Genomic DNA, 20,309 nt, shown 5'->3' with positions numbered 1-20,309 from the left:
GATTTTGCCCAGATTCGTGACAGCAAAGAAATCTGTTTCTGCGCAGTAATCCAAATCTAGTATGAACTTTTCTATCAACGGCTTAACTTGGCACAACAAAACACAAAACTAAGATAAGGAGAGGTTGCTACAATAGTAAACAACTTCCAAGACACAAAATAAAAACAAAGTACTGTAGGTAAAAACATGGGTTGTCTCCCATAAGCGCTTTTCTTTAACGCCTTTCAGCTAGGCGCAGAAAGTGTGTATCAAGTATTATCAAAGGGTGGTGCTTCTACAGCGGGGTGTGGAGCTTTCTCAACCAGGCATAGTATATTAGATACATAAGTTTTAGCATCTCCCTTTTCATTGGTCTTAGGCGTGCTACTCTCGTCAAACAAATTTTCAGGAACAAGCCAGGCATAGTTATTTTCTAGTGCATCATTCATAGCTAGGAGTTTACATGGTATTGGTGCTTTGATCTCCCCACCATCATCAATATTATTAGTGTATCTTATTCTATCCATGTCCATCTTTTCAAGGAGACTAACAAAATTAGTATGAGAACCAAGTATATTAAATTTAGCAAAGACCTTTCTAGCTTCTCTTGCTAGACCACCAAATTCTCTAAGAAGGGTTTCTAAAACAAAATCTTTCTTTTCCCCTTCTTCCATATCACCAAGTGTGAAAAACATGTGTTGGATTATAGGATTAAGATTAACAAATTTAGTTTCCAACAGGAGAACTAAATGCGCAGCAGCAATTTCATAAGTAGGCGCAAGGTCTACCAAGTGTCTATCCTCAAAATCGTCAACGGTACTAACATGGTTGAAGAATTCTTCTATATTATTTCTCCCAATTATAGACCCACGTCCTACCGGTATGTCTTTTGTGGTAAAATTAAAAGGAAACATGATGAAATAGGTAAAGTAAATGCAAGTAACTAATTTTTTTTGTGTTTTTGATATAGCAAACAAGATAACAAATAAAGTAAAACTAGCAACTAATTTTTTTGTATTTTGATTTAGTGCAGCAAACAAAGTAGTAAATAAAACTAAGCAAGACAAAAACAAAGTAAAGAGATTGAGAAGTGGAGACTCCCCTTGCAGCGTGTCTTGATCTCCCCGGCAACGGCGCCAGAAAAAGAGCTGGCGTGTAGTTGGCGTGGGAGTTAGAAATCTTTGTGGTGTAGCTTTTCTTCAGTTCCCTGGCAACGGCGCCAGAAAAAGAGCTTGATGGCGTGTAACTCACACGTTCGTTGGGAACCCCAAGAGGAAGGTATGATGCGCACAGCAGCAAGTTTTCCCTCAGAAAGAAACCAAGGTTTATCGAACCAGGAGGAGCCAAGAAGCACGTTGAAGGTTGATGGCGGCGGGATGTAGTGCGGCGCAACACCAGGGATTCCGGCGCCAACGTGGAACCTGCACAACACAACCAAAGTACTTTGCCCCAACGAAACAGTGAGGTTGTCAATCTCACCGGCTTGCTGTAACAAAGGATTAACCGTATTGTGTGGAAGATGATTGTTTGCAGAAAACAGTAGAACAAGTATTGCAGTAGATTGTATTTCAGTAAAGAGAATTGGACCGGGGTCCACAGTTCACTAGAGGTGTCTCTCCCATAAGATAAACAGCATGTTGGGTGAACAAATTACAGTTGGGCAATTGACAAATAAAGAGGGCATGACCATGCACATACATATCATGATGAGTATAGTGAGATTTAATTGGGCATTACGACAAAGTACATAGACCGCCATCCAACTGCATCTATGCCTAAAAAGTCCACCTTCAAAGTTATCATCCGAACCCTCCAAAGATTAAGTTGCAAAGCAACAGACAATTGCATTAAGTATGGTGCGTAATGTAATCAACAACTACATCCTTAGACATAGCATCAATGTTTTATCCCTAGTGGCAACAAGACAACACAACCTTAGAACTTTTGTCACATCGTCCCTGTGTCAATGCAGGCATGAACCCACTATCGAGCATAAATACTCCCTCTTGGAGTTACAAGCATCTACTTGGCCAGAGCATCTACTAGTAACAGAGAGCATGCAAGATCATAAACAACACATAGATATAACTTTGATAATCAACATAACAAGTATTCTCTATTCATCGGATCCCAACAAACGCAACATATAGGATTACAGATAGATGATCTTGATCATGTTAGGCAGCTCACAAGATCCGACAATGATAGCACAATGGGGAGAAGACAACCATCTAGCTACTGCTATGGACCCATAGTCCAGGGGTAGACTACTCACACATCACACCGGAGGCGACCATGGCGGCGTAGAGTCCTCCGGGAGATGAATCCCCTCTCCGGCAGGGTGCCGGAGGCGATCTCCTGGATCCCCCGAGATGGGATCGGCGGCGGCGTCTCTGGAAGGTTTTCCGTATCGTGGCTCTCGGTCCTGGGGGTTTCGTCACGGAGGCTATTTGTAGGCGGAAGGGCAGGTCAAGAGGAGGAACGAGGGCCCCACACAACAGGGCCGCGCGGCCAAGGGGGGCCGCGCCGCCCTAGGGTGTGGCCCCTCGTGGCCCCTCTTCGTCTCTCCTTCGGACTTCTCGGAAGCTTCGTGGCAAAATAGGACCCCGGGCGTTGATTTCGTCCAATTCCGAGAATATTTCGTTACTAGGATTTCTGAAACCAAAAACAGCAGAAAACAAAGAATCGGCACTTCGGCATCTTGTTAATAGGTTAGTTCCAGAAAATGCACGAATATGACATAAAATGTGCATAAAACATGTAGATAACATCAATAATGTGGCATGGAACATAAGAAATTATCGATACGTCGGAGACGTATCAGCTGATACGTCTCCAACGTATCTATAATTTCTGATGTTCCATGCTTGTTTTATGACAATACCTACATGTTTTGCTTGCACTTTATATCATATTATGGCATTTATTGGACTAACCTATTAACAAGATGCCACAAAGGCGTTTCTATTTATTATGTCTGTTTATTGCAGAAAAGGCCCAAAAACCAAAGTGCTCGGAAAAATCCAGAAAAATTACAGAAATTCTATTTCGCTGGAAGACTCACGGAGCCAGAAGGGCAAGCCAGGGGGAGGCCCAGGGCCTCCTCACCATAGGCCGGCGCGGCCTGGAGGGTGGTCACCCCACCCTATGGTGTCGTCGCCTCGGGACTCTTCCGACTCCGACTCTTCGCCTATTTAAGCCGCCGTGACCTAAAACTTCGATACCGCTTGACGAAACTCCAGAAAGACTCCAGGGGCGCCGCCACATCGCGAAACTCCAATTCGGGGGACAGAAGTCTCTGTTCCGGCACCCTGCCGGGACGGGGAATTGCCCCCGGAGCCATCTCCACCGCCGTCTCCACCGCCATCTTCACCGCCATCGCTGCCTCCATGATGAGGAGGGAGTAATTCACCCCCGGGGCTGAGGGCTCCACTGTAGCTATGTGGTTCATCTCTCTCTCTTTGTGATCAAGTTGAATATTATCTATGTGCTACTCTAGTGATGTTATTAAAGTAGTTTTATTCCTCCTGCACGGTGTAATGGTGACAGTGTGTGCAACCGTGTTAGTACTTGGCATAGGCTATGATTGTAATCTCTTGTAGATTATGAAGTTAACTATTGTTATGATAGTATTGATGTGATCTATGCCTCCTTCATAGTGTGATGGTGACAGTGTGCATGCTATGTTAGTTCTCGGTGTGATTGTGTTGATCTATCTTACACTCTAAGGTTATTTAAATATGAACATTGAATATTGTGGAGCTTGTTAACTCCGGATTTGAGGGTTCGTGTAATCCTACACAGTTAGTGGTGTTCATCATCCAACAAGAGGGTGTAGAGTAGTCCTGTTATGGGATCGTTGTTGAGAGAGTCCACTAGTGAAAGCAGGATCCCTGGGCCTTGCTTCCAAGCATCGAATCTCCGTTTGTCTACTGTTTTGTTGAATGTTTGCTCGCTGCCATATTTCATTCAGATTGCTATTACCACTCACACTCATCCATATTACTTGTATCTCACTATCTCTTCGCCGAACTAGTGCACCTATTGTATTAGGTGTGTTGGGGACACAAGAGACTTCTTGCTTTGTGGTTGCAGGGTTGCTTGAGAGGGATATCTTTGACCTCTTCCTCCCTGAGATCGATAAACCTTGGGTGATCCACTTAAGGGAAACTTGCTGCTGTTCTACAAACCTCTGCTCTTGGAGGCCCAACACTGTCTACAAGAATAGAAGCTCCCGTAGACATCAAGCACTTTTCATAGCTTGATGTCTACGTTCCCCCTCCTTTCCTGTAGACAGTGTTGGGCCTCCAAGAGCAGAGGTTTGTAGAACAGCAGCAAGTTTTTCCTTAAGTGGATCACCCAAGGTTTATCGAACTCAGGGAGGAAGAGGTCAAAGATATCCCTCTCATGCAACCCGCAACCACAAAGCAAGAAGTCTCTTGTGTCCCCAACACACCTAATAGGTGCACTAGTTCGGCGAAGAGATAGTGAAATACAGTGGTATGAATAAGTATGAGCAAGAGCAATGGTGCCGTAAAATAGCTTGCGGCGTGTAGTTGATGGTGGTAGTATTGCAGCAGTAATAACACAAAGAAACAAGAAACAAGCAGCGATAGCAGTATTTAGGAGCAAGGCCTAGGGATTACACTTTCACTAGTGGACACTCTCAACATTGATCACATAACAGAATAGATAAATGCATACTCTACACTCTTGTTGGATGATGAACACATTGCGTAGGATTACACGAACCCTCAATGCCGGAGTTAACAAGCTCCACAATTAATGTTCATATTTTAGTAACCTTATAGTGTAAGATAGATCAAAAGACTAAACCAAGTACTAACATAGCATGCACACTGTCACCTTCATGCATATGTAGGAGGAATAGATCACATCAATACTATCATAGCAATAGTTAACTTCATAATCTACAAGAGATCATGATCATAGCATAAACCAAGTACTAACACGGATGCACACACTGTCACCATTACATCGTGCAGGAGGAATAGAACTACTTTAATAACATTGCTAGAGTAGCACATAGATAAATTGTGATACAAACACATTGCAATCATAAAGAGATATAAATAAGCACCTCACTATGCCATTCAACAGTGAATAAGTATTCTGTGAAATATAGCCTAAGAGACCCACACGGTGCACACACTGTCACCTTTACACACGTGGGACAAGGAGTCTCCGGAGATCACATAAGTAAAACTCACTTGACTAGCATAATGACATCTAGATTACAAGCATCATCATATGAATCTCAATCATGTAAGGCAGCTCATGAGATTATTGTATTGAAGTACATAGGAGAGAGATGAACCACATAGCTACCGGTACAGCCCCGAGCCTCGATGGAGAACTACTCCCTCCTCATGGGAGCAGCAGCGGTGATGAAGATGGCGGTGGAGATGGCAGCGGTGTCGATGGAGAAGCCTTCCGGGGGCACTTCCCCGTTCCGGCAGCGTGCCGGAACAGAGACTCCTATCCCCCAGATCTTGGCTTCGCGATGGCGGCGGCTCTGGAAGGTTTCTGTGGGTTTCGTCGAACGTATCAGGGTTTTCGATCCAGGGGCTTTATATAGGCGAAGAGGCGGTGCAGGAGGGTCGAAGGGGTGCCCACACCATAGGGTGGCGCGGGCCCCCCCTGGCCGCACCGCCATGTGGTTTGGTGGGCCTGTGCCCCCTCCCTGGTGGCTCTCGGGTGTTCTGGACGCTTCCGGTGAAAATAGGAACCTGGGCGTTGATTTCGTCCGATTCCGAGAATATTTCGTTACTAGGATTTCTGAAACCAAAAACAGCAGCAAACAGAACCTGCACTTCGGCATCTTGTTAATAGGTTAGTTCCAGAAAATGCACGAATATGACATAAAGTGTGCATAAAACATGTAGATAACATCAATAATGTGGCATGGAACATAAGAAATTATCGATACGTCGGAGACGTATCAGCATCCCCAAGCTTATTTCTGCTCGTCCCGAGCAGGTAAAACGATAACACATAAATTTTGGAGTGACATGCCATCATAATCTTGATCGTACTATTTGTAAAGCATATGTAGTGAATGCAGCGATCAAAACAATGTATATGACATGAGTAAACAAATGAATCATAAGGCAAAGACTTTTCATGAATAGTACTTAAAGACAAGCATCAATAAGTCTTGCATAAGAGTTACTCATAAAGCAATAAATTCTTAGTAAAGACATTGAAGCAACACAATGGAAGATTAAGTTTCAGCGGTTGCTTTCAACTTGTAACATGTATATCTTATGGATAGTTGTCAATGCAAAGCGATATAACAAGTGCAATATGCAAATATGTAGGAATCAATGCACAGTTCACACAAGTGTTTGCTTCTTGAGATGGAGAGAAATAGGTGAACTGACTCAATATAAAAAGTAAAAGAATGGTCCTTCAAAGAGGAAAGCATCGATTGCTATATTTGTGCTAGAGCTTTTATTTTGAAAACAAGAAACAATTTTGTCAACGGTAGTAATAAAGCATATGTATCATGTAAATTATATCTTACAAGTTGCAAGCCTCATGCATAGTATACTAATAGTGCCCGCACCTTGTCCTAATTAGCTTGGACTACCGGATCATCACAATGCACATGTTTTAACCAAGTGTCACAATGGGGTACCTCTATGCCGCCTGTACAAAGGTCTAAGGAGAAAGCTCGCATTGGACTTCTCGCTATTGATTATTCTTCAACTTAGACATCCATACCGGGACAACATAGACAACAGATAATGGACTCCACTTTTATGCATAAGCATGTAACAACAATTAATAATTTTCTCATTTCAGATTGAGGATATATGTCCAAAACTGAAACTTCCACCATGGATCATGGCTTTAGTTAGCGGCCCAATGCTCTTCTCTAACAATATGCATGCTTAACCATAAGGTGGTAGATCGCTCTTACTTCAGACAAGACGAACATGCATAGCAACTCACATGAAATTCAACAAAGAGTAGTTGATGGCGTCCCCAGAAACATGGTTATCGCACAACAAGCAACTTAATAAGAGATAAAGTGCATAAGTACATATTCAATACCACAATAGTTTTTAAGCTATTTGTCCCATGAGCTATATATTGCAAAGGTGAATGATGGAATTTAAAGGTAGCATTCAAGCAATTTACTTTGGAATGGCGGAGAAATACCATGTAGTAGGTAGGTATGGTGGACACAAATGGCATAGTGTTGTTTGGCTCAAGGATTTGGATGCATGAGAAGTATTCCCTCTCGATACAAGGTTAGGCTAGCAAAGTTATTTGAAACAAACACAAGGATGAACCGGTGCAGCAAAACTCACATAAAAGACATATTGTAAACATTATAAGACTCTACACCGTCTTCCTTGTTGTTCAAACTCAATACTAGAAATTATCTAGACCTTAGAGAGACTAAATATGCAAACCAAATTTTAGCATGCTCTATGTATTTCTTCATTAATGGGTGCAAAGCATATGATGCAAGAGCTTAATCATGAGCACAACAATTGCCAAGTATCACATTACCCAAGACATTATAGCAAATTACTACATGTATCATTTTCCAATTCCAACCATATAACAATTTAACGAAGAGGAAACTTCGCCATGAATATTATGAGCTAAGAACACATGTGTTCATACGAACCAGCGGAGCGTGTCTCTCTCCCACACAAGCATTTATTCAAACAAAAACAAAAACAAAAACACACAGACGCTCCAAGTAAAGTACATAAGATGTGATGGAATAAAAATATAGTTTCAGGGGAGGAACCTGATAATTTGTCGATGAAGAAGGGGATGCCTTGGGCATCCCCAAGCTTAGATGCTTGAGTCTTCTTGAAATATGCAGGGATGAACCACCGGGGCATCCCCAATCTTAGACTCTTCACTCTTCTTGATCATAGTATATCATCCTCCTCTCTTGACCCTTGAAAACTTCCTCCACACCAAACTCGAAACAAACTCATTAGAGGGTTAGTGCATAATCAAAAACTCACATGTTCAGAGGTGACACAATCATTCTTAACACTTCTGGACATCGCTCAAAGCTACTGGAAGTTAATGGAACAAAGAAATCCATCCCACATAGCAAAAGAGGCAATGCGAAATAAAAGGCAGAATCTGTCAAAACGGAACAGTCCGTAAAGACGAATTTTAAAATGGCACCAGACTTGCTCAGATGAAAATGCCCAAATTGAATGAAAGTTGCGCACATATCTGAGAATCACTCACGTAAATTGGCTTAATTTTCTGAGTTACCTACAGAGAATTTAGCCCAGATTCGTGACAGCAAAGAAATCTGTAACTGCGCAGTAATCCAAATCTAGTATTGACTTTACTATCAAAGACTTTACTTGGCACAACAAAACACAAAACTAAGATAAGGAGAGGTTGCTACAGTAGTAAACAACTTCCAAGACACAAATATAAAACAAAGTACTGTAGCAAAATAACACATGGGTTATCTCCCAAGAAGTTCTTTCTTTATAGCCATTAAGATGGGCTCAGCAGTTTTAATGATGCACTCGCAAGAAATTGTATTTGAAGCAAAAGAGAGCATCAAGAGGCAAATTCAAAACACATTTAAGTCTAACATGCTTCCTATGCATAGGAATCTTGTAAATAAACAAGTTCAAGAAGCATAATCCAACAAGCATAGAAAGATAAAACAAGTATAGCTTCAAAAATTTCAGCACATAGAGAGGTGTTTTAGTAACATGAAAATTTCTACAACCATATGTTCCTATCTCATAATAATGTCCAGTAGCATCATGAGCAAACTCAACAATATAACTATCAAATGAAACATTCTTATCATGAGTCTCATGCATAAAATTATTACTACTCCCAACATAAGCATAGTCAATTTTATTAGTTGTAGTGGGAGCAAATTCAACAAAGTAGCTATCATTATTATTCTCAGCATCAAATATAGGAGGCATATTGTATTCATAATCAAATTCATCCTCCATAACAGGTGGTAACAAAAGACTACTATCATTATAATCATCATATATGGGAGGCAAAGTATCATCAAAGAAAATTTTCTCCTCAATGCTTGGGGGACTAAAAAGATCATGAAAACCAGCTTCCCCAAGCTTAGAACTTTCTATATTATTATCAACAATGGTGTTCAAAGCGTTCATACTAATATTACTACCAAAAGATGCAAATAAGATTCCATAGGTTTTTTAATTTTCGCATCAAACAATCCATGTTTTAAATCAGGAAATAGAAATAGAAGCTCATTCTTGTCCATTATGCCAAACTAGTGTAAACAAGAAACAAAAAGATGCAATTGCAGGATCTAAAGGAAATAGCTTCGAGTACTTACAGCGCCGGGAAATAGCTTAGTAGCCGAGATCCGGAGTGCGAGTACCATTTACCTTTCCTCCCCGGCAACGGCGCCAGAAAATAGCTTGATGTCTACGTTCCCCCTCCTTTCCTATAGACAGTGTTGGGCCTCCAAGAGCAGAGGTTTGTAGAACAGCAGCAAGTTTTCCCTTAAGTGGATCACCCAAGGTCTATCAAACTCAGGGAGGAAGAGGTCAAAGATATCCCTCTCATGCAACCCTGCAACCACAAAGCAAGAAGTCTCTTGTGTCCCCAACACACCTAATAGGTGCACTAGTTCGGCGAAGAGATAGTGAAATACAGGTGGTATGAATAAGTATGAGCAGTAGCAATGGTGCCGTAAAAATAGCTTGTCTGGCGTGTAGTTGATGGTGGTAGTATTGCAGCAGTAATAACACAAGAAACAAAGAAACAAGCAGCGATAGCAGTATTTAGGAGCAAGGCCTAGGGATTATACTTTCACTAGTGGACACTCTCAACATTGATCACATAACAGAATAGATAAATGCATACTCTACACTCTTGTTGGATGATGAACACATTGCGTAGGATTACACGAACCCTCAATGCCGGAGTTAACAAGCTCCACAATTAATGTTCATATTTTAGTAACCTTATAGTGTAAGATAGATCAAAAGACTAAACCAAGTACTAACATAGCATGCACACTGTCACCTTCATGCATATGTAGGAGGAATAGATCACATCAATACTATCATAGCAATAGTTAACTTCATAATCTACAAGAGATCATGATCATAGCATAAACCAAGTACTAACACGGATGCACACACTGTCACCATTACATCGTGCAGGAGGAATAGAACTACTTTAATAACATTGCTAGAGTAGCACATAGATAAATTGTGATACAAACACATTGCAATCATAAAGAGATATAAATAAGCACCTCACTATGCCATTCAACAGTGAATAAGTATTCTGTGAAATATAGCCTAAGAGACCCACACGGTGCACACACTGTCACCTTTACACACGTGGGACAAGGAGTCTCCGGAGATCACATAAGTAAAACTCACTTGACTAGCATAATGACATCTAGATTACAAGCATCATCATATGAATCTCAATCATGTAAGGCGGCTCATGAGATTATTGTATTGAAGTACATAGGAGAGAGATGAACCACATAGCTACCGGTACAGCCCCGAGCCTCGATGGAGAACTACTCCCTCCTCATGGGAGCAGCAGCGGTGATGAAGATGGCGGTGGAGATGGCAGCGGTGTCGATGGAGAAGCCTTCCGGGGGCACTTCCCCGTTCCGGCAGCGTGCCGGAACAGAGACTCCTGTCCCCCAGATCTTGGCTTCGCGATGGCGGCGGCTCTGGAAGGTTTCTGTGGGTTTCGTCGAACGTATCAGGGTTTTCGATCCAGGAGCTTTATATAGGCGAAGAGGCGGCGCAGGAGGGTCGAAGGGGTGCCCACACCATAGGGTGGCGCGGGCCCCCCTGGCCGCGCCGCCATGTGGTTTGGTGGGCCTGTGCCCCCTCCCTGGTTGCTCTCGGGTGTTCTGGACGCTTCCGGTGAAAATAGGAACCTGGGCGTTGATTTCGTCCGATTCCGAGAATATTTCGTTACTAGGATTTCTGAAACCAAAAACAGCAGAAAACAGGAACTGGCACTTCGGCATCTTGTTAATAGGTTAGTTCCAGAAAATGCACGAATATGACATAAAGTGTGCATAAAACATGTAGATAACATCAATAATGTGGCATGGAACATAAGAAATTATCGATATGTCGGAGACGTATCAATAGCACAATTAGGAGAAGACGACCATCTAGCTACTGCTATGGACCCATGGTCCAGGGGTGAACTACTCACACATCAATCCGGAGGCGATCATGGCGATGAAGAGTCCTCCGGGAGATGATTCCCCTCTCCGGCAGGGTGCCGGAGGCGATCTCCTGAATCCCCCGAGATGGGATTGGCGGCGGCTGCGTCTCTGGAAGGTTTTCCGTATCGTGGCTCTCGGTACTGGGGGTTTCGCGACGGAGGCTTTAAGTAGGCGGAAGGGTAGGTCAGGGGGTGTCACGAGGGACCCACACGCTAGGGCCGCGCGGCCAAGGCCCAGGCCGCCCCGCCCTGTTGTGTGGCCGCCTCGTGGCCCCACTTCTTATCCTCTTTAGTCTTCTGGAAGCTTCGTGTGAAAATAGGACCCTGGGCGTTGATTTCGTCCAATTCCGAGAATATTTCCTTACTAGGATTTCTGAAACCAAAAACAGCAGAAAACAACAACTGGCTCTTCGGCATCTCGTCAATAGGTTAGTGCCGGAAAATGCATAATAACGACATATAATGTGTATAAAACATGTGAGTATCATCATAAAAGTAGCATGGAACATAAGAAATTATAGATACGTTTGGGACGTATCATGGCTTTTTCGTCTCGAAGATTTAGGTCAGGGACCTTTAAATAGGCGAAGAGGCGGAGTCGGAAGGCTGACGAGGCGGTGACACAATAGGGGGGCGCGGCCCAGGCCCTGGCCGCGCCGCCCTGGCGTGTGGTGGCCCTGTGGCCCCCCTCTGCTGGCTCTCGGGTGTTCTGGAAGCTTCGTGGAAAAATAGGATGCTGGGCATTGATTTCGTCCGATTCCGAGAATATTTCCTTACTAGGATTTCTGAAACCAAAAACAGCAGAAAACAGGAACTGGCCCTTCGGCATCTCGTCAATAGGTTAGTTCCGGAAAACGCATAATAATGACATATAATGTGTATAAAACATGTGAGTATCATCATAAAAGTAGCATGGAACATAAGAAATTATAGATACGTTTGAGACGTATCAAGCATCCCCAAGCTTAGTTCCTACTCGCCCTCGAGTAGGTAAATGATAACAATGATAATTTCTTAAGTGACATGCTACCAACATAATCTTGATCAACATTATTGTAAAGCATATGAGATGAATGCAGCGATTCGAAGCAATGATGAAGACAATGAGTAAACAACTGGATCATATAGCAAAGACTTTTCATGAATAGTACTTTCAAGACAAGCATCAATAAGACTTGCATAACAGTTAACTCATAAGCAATAAATTCTTAGTAGAAGGCATTGAAGCAACACAAAGGATGATTAAGTTTCAGCAATTGCTTTCAACTTGTAACATGTATATCTCATGGATAGTTGTCAACATAAAGTAATATAACAAGTGCAATAGGAAAACATGTAAGAATCAATGCACACAGTTTACACTAGTGTTTGCTTCTAAGATAGAAAGAATAGGTAAACTGACTCAACAATAAAGTAGAAGAATGGCCCTTCGCAGAGGGAAGCATGTATTGCTATATTTGTGCTAGAGCTTTTATTTTGAAAACATAAAGAGAGCATAAAAAGTAAAGTTTTGAGAGGTGTTTGTTGTTGTCAACGAATGGTAGTGGGTACTCTAACTACCTTATCAACCAGACTTTCAAGAGCGGCTCCCATGAAGGATGTTATCTCTACCAGCAAGGTAGATCATCCCTCTTCTCTTTTGTTTACACATGTACTTTAGTTTAGTTTTTTATTTATTTATCGATGACACTCCTCCCCACCTTTTCTTTCTCAAGCCATGGCTAACCGAATCCTCGGGTGCCTTCCAACAATCTCATACCATGGAGGAGTGTCTATTTGCACAATTAAGTTGCTTACTGATGAATCAGAGCAAAACATGTGAAGAGAATTATTAATGCAAGTTAATTAATTGGGGCTGGGAACCCCATTGCCAGCTCTTTTTGCAAAGTTATTGGATAAGCGGATGAAGCCACTAGTCCATTGTGAAAGTCTGTCAGAAGTAAATGACAAGATCGAAAGATAAAACACCACATACTTCCTCATGAGCTATAAAACATTGACACAAATAAGAGATAATAGCTTTTGAATTGTTTAAAGGTAGCACATGAAGTATTTGCTTGGAATGGCAGAGAAATACCATGTGGTAGGTAGGTATGGTGGACACAAATGGCATGGATTTTGGCTCAAGGATTTGGATGCACGAGAAGAATTCCCTCTCAATACAAGGCTAGGCTAGCAAGGTTGTTTGAAGCAAACTCAAGTATAAAACGGTGCAGCAAGACTCACATATGAACATATTGTAAGCATTATAAGACTTTACATCGTCTCCTTGTTGTTCAAACACCTTAACCAGAAAATATCTAGACTTAGAGAGACCAATCATGCAAACCAAATTTTAACAAGCTCTATGTAGTTCTTCATTAATAGGTGCAAAGTACATGATGCAAGAGCTTAAACATGATCTATATGAGCACAACAATTGCCAAGTATCAAATTATTCAAGACATTATACCAATTACCACATGTAGCATTTTCTATTTCCAACCATATAACAATTAACGAAGCAGTTTCAACCTTCGCCATGAACATTAAAAGCAACACTAAGAACACATGTGTTCATATGAACGAGCGGAGCGTGTCTCTCTCCCACACAAGCATGCTTTTATTCAAATATAAACAAAAATAAAAACAAACAGACGCTCCAAGTAAAGTACATAAGATGTGACCGAATAAAAATATAGTTTCAAGAGAAGAAACCTGATAAATTGTTGATGAAGAAGGGGATGCCTTGGGCATCCCCAAGCTTAGATGCTTGAGTCTTCTTGAAATATGCAGGGATAAACCACGGGGGCATCCCCAAGCTTAGACTTTTCACTCTTCTTGATCATAGTATATCATCCTCCTCTCTTGACCCTTGAAAACTTCCTCCACACCAAACTCGAAACAAACTCATTAGAGGGTTAGTGCATAATCAAAAATTTCACATGTTCAGAGGTGACACAATCATTCTTAACACTTCTGGACATTGCCCAAAGCTACTGGAAGTCAATGGAACAAAGAAATCCATCCCACACAGCAAAAGAGGCAATGCGAAATAAAAGGCAGAATCTGTCAAAACAGAACAGTCCGTAAAGACGAATTTTACAGGGGCACTTAACTTGCTCAGATGAAAATGCTCAAATTGAATTAAAGTTGCGTACATATCTGAGGATCACGCACGCAAATTTGCAGATTTTTCTGAGTTACCTACAGAGAATTCTGCCCAGATCCGTGACAGCAAGAAATCTGTTTCTGCGCAGTAATCCAAATCTAGTATGAACCCTACTATCAAAGACTTTACTTGGCACAACAATGCAATAAAATAAGATAAGGAGAGGTTGCTACAGTAGTAACAACTTCCAAGACTCAAAAACAAAATTGCTGTAGTAAAATAAACACATGGGTTATCTCCCAAGAAGTGCTTTCTTTATAGCCATTAAGATGGGCTCAGCAGTTTTAATGATGCACTCGCAATAAATAAGAGTTGAAGCAAAGGAGAGCATCAAAAAGCAAGTTCAAAACACATTTAAGTCTAACCCACTTCCTATGCATAGAAATCTTGAAAATAAACAAGTTCATGAAGAGCAAAGTAACAAGCATAGGAAGATAAAACCAGTGTAACTTCAAAAATTTCAGCATATAGAGAGGTGTTTTAGTAACATGAAAATTTCTACCACCATATTTTCCTCTCTCATAATAACTTTCAGAGGCATCATGAACAAACTCAACAATATAAGTATCACGTAAAGCATTCTTGTCATGAGCCACATGCATAAAATTATTACTCTCCACATAAGCATAATCAATTTTATTAGTTGTAGTGGGAGCAAATTCAACAAAGTAGCTATCATTATTATTCTCATCATCAAATATAGGAGGCATATTGTAATCATAATTAAACTTATCCTCCATAGTAGGCGGCACCAAAAGACCACTATCATTATAATCATCATAAATAGGAGGCATATCATAATCAACATAAATTTCTCCTCAATACCCGGAGGACTAAAGAGATCATTTTCATCAAAACCAACCTCCCCAAGCTTAAATTCTTCCATAGCATTATCAACAATGGTGTTCATAATAATAACATTGCTACTAGCATGCAAATAAGATTCCATAGGTTTTTTAATTTTCGCAGCAAACAATTCTATCTCAGGGAAAAGATTAAAAAGCTCACTGTTGCTTTCCATTATGCCTTACTAGTGTAAACAAGAAACAAAAAGATGCAATTGCAGGATCTAAAGGAAATAGCTTCGAGCACTTACAACGGCAACAGAAAATAACTTAGTTACCTGGGACCGGAGTGTGAGTGCCTTTTACCTTTCCTCCAAGAACGGCGCTTTAAAAGTGCTTGATGTCTACGTGTGCTTCTATTCTTGTAGACAGTGTTGGGCCTCCAAGAGCAGAGGTTTGTAGAACAGCAGCAAGTTTCCCTTAAGTGGATCACCCAAGGTTTATCGAACTCAGGGAGGAAGAGGTCAAAGATATCCCTCTCAAGCAACCCTGCAATCACGATACAAGAAGTCTCTTGTGTCCCCAACACACCTAATACACTTGTCAGATGTATAGGTGCACTAGTTCGGCGAAGAGATAGTGAAATACAAGTGGTATGAATGAATATGAGCAGTAGTAATGGCGCCAGAAAAATGCTTGCTGGCGTGCAGTTGATGGTAGTAATATTGCAGGAAGTAAACATGCAGTAGAACAGTAAACAAGCGGTGTTTGCAGTATTGGAAATAAGGCCTAGGGATCATACTTTCACTAGTGGACACTCTCAACATTGATCACATAATAAATAAGTTCTCTTCCTTTGTGATACATATACTCTTGTTTGATAATGAACACCATTCGTTGCGTAGGGCTACTAGAGCACCTCAATGCCGGAGTTAACAAGCTCCACAACATTCGATATTCATGTTTAAGTAACCTTAGAGCATAATAGATCTTTGCAATCTAAACCGAGTACTAACATAGCATACACACTGTCACCTTTACACTATGAAGGGGGAATAAATCACATCAATACTATCATAGTAATAATTAACTCCATAACCTACAAGAGATTATGATCATAACCTACGCCAAGTACTACACGATGCACACACTGTCACCATTACACCGTGAAGGAGGAATAGACTACTTTAATAACATCACAAGAGTAGCACATAGACTAATAGTGATACAAAGCTCATCATATGAATCTCAATCATGCAAAGCAATTCATGAGATCATTGTATTGGGGTACAGAGAGAGAGATTAACCACATAGCTACCGGTACAGCCCTTAGCCTCGATGGAGAACTACTCCCTCCTCATCATAGGAGACAGCAGCGGCGATGAAGATGGCGGTGGTGTCGATGGAGGAGCCTTCCGGGGGCACTTCCCCGTCCCGGCGGCGTGCTGGAACAGAGACTCCTGTCCCCCAGATCTTGGCTTCGCGATGGCGGAGGCTCTGGAAGGTTTCTCGTACCGTGGCTTTTTCGTCTCAAAGATTTAGGTCAGGGACCTTTAAATAGGCGAAGAGGCGGAGTCGGAAGGCTGACGAGGCGGTGACACAATAGGGGGGCGCGGCCCAGGCCCTGACCGCGCCGCCTTGGCGTGTGGTGGCCCTGTGGCCCCCCTCTGCTGGCTCTCGGGTGTTCTGGAAGCTTCGTGGAAAAATAGGATGCTGGGCATTGATTTCGTCCGATTCCGAGAATATTTCCTTACTAGGATTTCTGAAACCAAAAACAGCAGTAAAATGTGAACCTGCCCTTCGGCATCTCGTCAATAGGTTAGTTCCGGAAAACGCATAATAATGACATATAATGTGTATAAAACATGTGAGTATCATCATAAAAGTAGCATGGAACATAAGAAATTATAGATACGTTTGAGACGTATCAATCATGTAGGCATGTTTTCCATATATAGTCATACGTGCTCGCAATGAGAAACTTGCACAACATCTTTTGTCCTACCAGCCGGTGGCAGCCGGGCCTCAAGGGAAACTACTGGTAATTAAGGTACTCCTTTTAATAGAGCACCGGAGCAAAGCATTAACACTTGGTGAAAACATGTGATCATCATATCTAAGCCTTCCCCTCCAGTTATCCCAGTTGCTGTCACTCTGGGGCCTCGGATTCCGGACATAGACATGTGCAAACAACTTGTAGATACAATCTAAGCAATAATTATAGAGCTCAAATCTAAGATCATGCCACTCGTGCACTAGTGACAAGCATTAAACACAACAAGGTTGCAGCAACAATAACTTCACAAACTTATATAGATAGACTGATCATAATGTAACAATTCATCGGATCCCAACAAACACAACACCGATTACATCAGATGGATCTCAATCATGTAAGGCAGCTCATGAGATCATTGTATTGAAGTACATGGGAGAGAGAGTACCAACTAGCTACTGCTAGAACCCGTAGTCCATGGGGGAACTACTCACGGAGCATGATGGAGGCGGTGGCGTCGATGGAGAAGGCTTCCAGGGGTCAATCCCCGTCCCGGCAGGGTGCCGAAATAGGAACTTCTGACCCCCGAAACTACGTTTCGCGATGGCGGTGGCGCTCCTGGAGTCTTTCTGGAATATGATCTGTTGTTATAGGGTTTTCGCGTCGCGAGGGAATATATAGGCGAAGAGGCGGCGCGAGGGGGTGCCAGAGGGGCCCACCCCATAGCTGGGCGCGCCCCCCTCCTTGGCCGCGCCGCCAGGTGGTGTGGGGCCCCCTTGGCCCCTCTCCGTCTCTCCTTCGGTGTTCTGGGTCCGTCTCGGTAAAATAGGAGGTTCGGCTTTTGTTTCATCCAATTCCGAGAATATTGCCCGAACAGCTTTTCTGGAACCAAAAACAGCAGAAAACAGGAACTGGCACTTCGGCATCTTGTTAATAGGTTAGTCACGGAAAATGCATAAAAACATTATAAAGTGTGAGCAAAACATGTAGGTATTATCATAAAACTAGCATGGAACATCAGAAATTATAGATACGTTGGAGACGTATCAAGCATCCCCAAGCTTAGTTCCTACTCGCCCTCGAGTAGGTAAACGATAAAAAGAATAATTTCTGAAGTGACATGCTACCAACATAATCTTAATCATACTATTGTAAAGCATATGAGATGAATGAAGTGACTTAAGGCAATGATCTATAGTTTGCTAACAAATAGATAACATATAGCAAAAACTTTTCATGAATAGTACTTTCAAGACAAGCATCAAAAAGTATTGCATCACTACAAGAAAAGTTGCCATGGCCGACGAAGTTGAAGTCGCGCCGTGGTTGCTGGTGTACCATGGCCGACGATTTTGGGTCCCTCCGTGGTGCATGTCAAAACTTTTTTTTTTCTCGTTTTTGAGGCCACCTAGCCCGACGAAAGCGGCCAAAACGTCGCGTATGGTGGCCCGGGACGTGGTGCATCTCGAAATCTCGGGTTCGCCGGCCGAGTCAACGCAAATCCACACCGCCGAGGGGTGTAGGGCCCAGATGGCAGCCTCTCTGGCATTGTTATTTTTCTAGATCGCGCCATCTCGTTCAACGTTCTCCGATCGAGCCGTTTACGATGCAGGATCATGGGTCCTGCATGTCATCCTCTATGAACCAAAATTCTTTCTATTCTTGGATTTTTTTTGACCCCCTGATTTCTGGCTACTTCCTTTTTCTTTTGATCCCTTGCCGCCTTGGAAACGTTGAGACCGCTGCTGCTAAATGGGACCCGCATGTCATCCTCTATGTGCAATCAACTTTCTTTTCTTGGAGTTTTTTTTGGCACCTCATATTTGGTCACTTGCCTTTTTTTTCGATCCCCTGCCGCCTCTCAAACGGTGATACCGCTGCTGCTAAATGGGACCCGCATGTCATCCTCTATGTACTATAAAACTTTCTTTTCTTGGATTTTTTTTGGCACCTCATATTTGGTCACTTGCCTTTTTTTTTCGATCCCCTGCCGCCTCTCAAACGGTGATACCGCTGCTGCTAAATGGGACCCGCATGTCATCCTCTATGTACTATAAAACTTTCTTTTCTTGGATTTTTTTTGGCACCTCATATTTGGTCACTTGCCTTTTTCTTTCGATCCCCTGCCGCCTCTCAAACGGTGATACCGCTGCTGCTAAATGGGACCCGTATGTCATCCTCTATGGACTATAAAACTTTCTTTTCTTGAATTATTTTTGGCTCCTGATATTTGGTCACTTGCCTTTTTCTTTCGATCCTCGCCGCCTCTCAAATGCAGTGAGACCGCTGCTACTAAATGGGACCCGCATGTCATCCAATATGTGAAATCAACTTTCTTTTCTTGGAGTTTTTTTTGGCACCTCATATTTGGTCACTTGCCTTTTTCTTTCGATCTCATGCCACGTTTGAAACGTTGAGGAACCTCGTCGGCTCATGGGACCCGCATGTCATCCTCTATGTGCTATAAAAGTTTCGTTTGTTGTATTTTTTTTCACCCTCTGATTTTTTGGCTTGCCTTTTTCTTTTGATCCCCGCCCCCTCAGAAACGTGGAGTAAGCTGGTGGCTCAAGGGACCCGCATGTCATCCTCTATGTCCATCAACTTTCTTTTCTTGGATTTTTTTTCACCCCCTAATTACTAGCTACTTTCTTTTTCTTTTGATCTCAAGCCGCATTACAAACATTGAGACCGCTGCTGCAAAATGGGACCCACATGTCATCCTCTATGTACAATAAATCTTGGATTATTTTTGGCTCCTGATATTTGGTCACTTGCCTTTTTCTTTCGATCTCATGCCACCTTTGAAACGTTGAGTAAGCTGCTGGCTCATGGGTCCCGCATGTCATCCTCTACGAACAATAAAAGTTTCCTTTCTTGGAGTTATTTTTGACCCCTAATTTCTGGCTATTTGCCTTTTTCTTTTGATCCCCTGCCCCCTTTGAAACGATGAGGACGCTGTTGGTAGGTCGGTCCCACATGTCATCCTCTATGAACAATAAAAGTTTCCTTTGGTGGATTTATTTTTGACCCCTAATTAATTTCTGGCTATTTCCTTTTTTTCTTTTGATCCCCTGCCGCCTTGGAATTGTTGAGAATGCTGCTGCCTCATTTTTCTTTTGGTCCTGTGCCACCTTGGAAACGTTGAGACCACTGCTACAAAATGGGA

The sequence above is a fragment of the Lolium perenne genome, chromosome 3 (genome assembly GCF_019359855.2).
Source record: "Lolium perenne isolate Kyuss_39 chromosome 3, Kyuss_2.0, whole genome shotgun sequence".
NCBI lineage: Eukaryota > Viridiplantae > Streptophyta > Magnoliopsida > Poales > Poaceae > Lolium > Lolium perenne.
The sequence above is the reverse complement of the archived record's forward strand: the minus strand, read 5'-3'. Positions refer to the sequence as shown.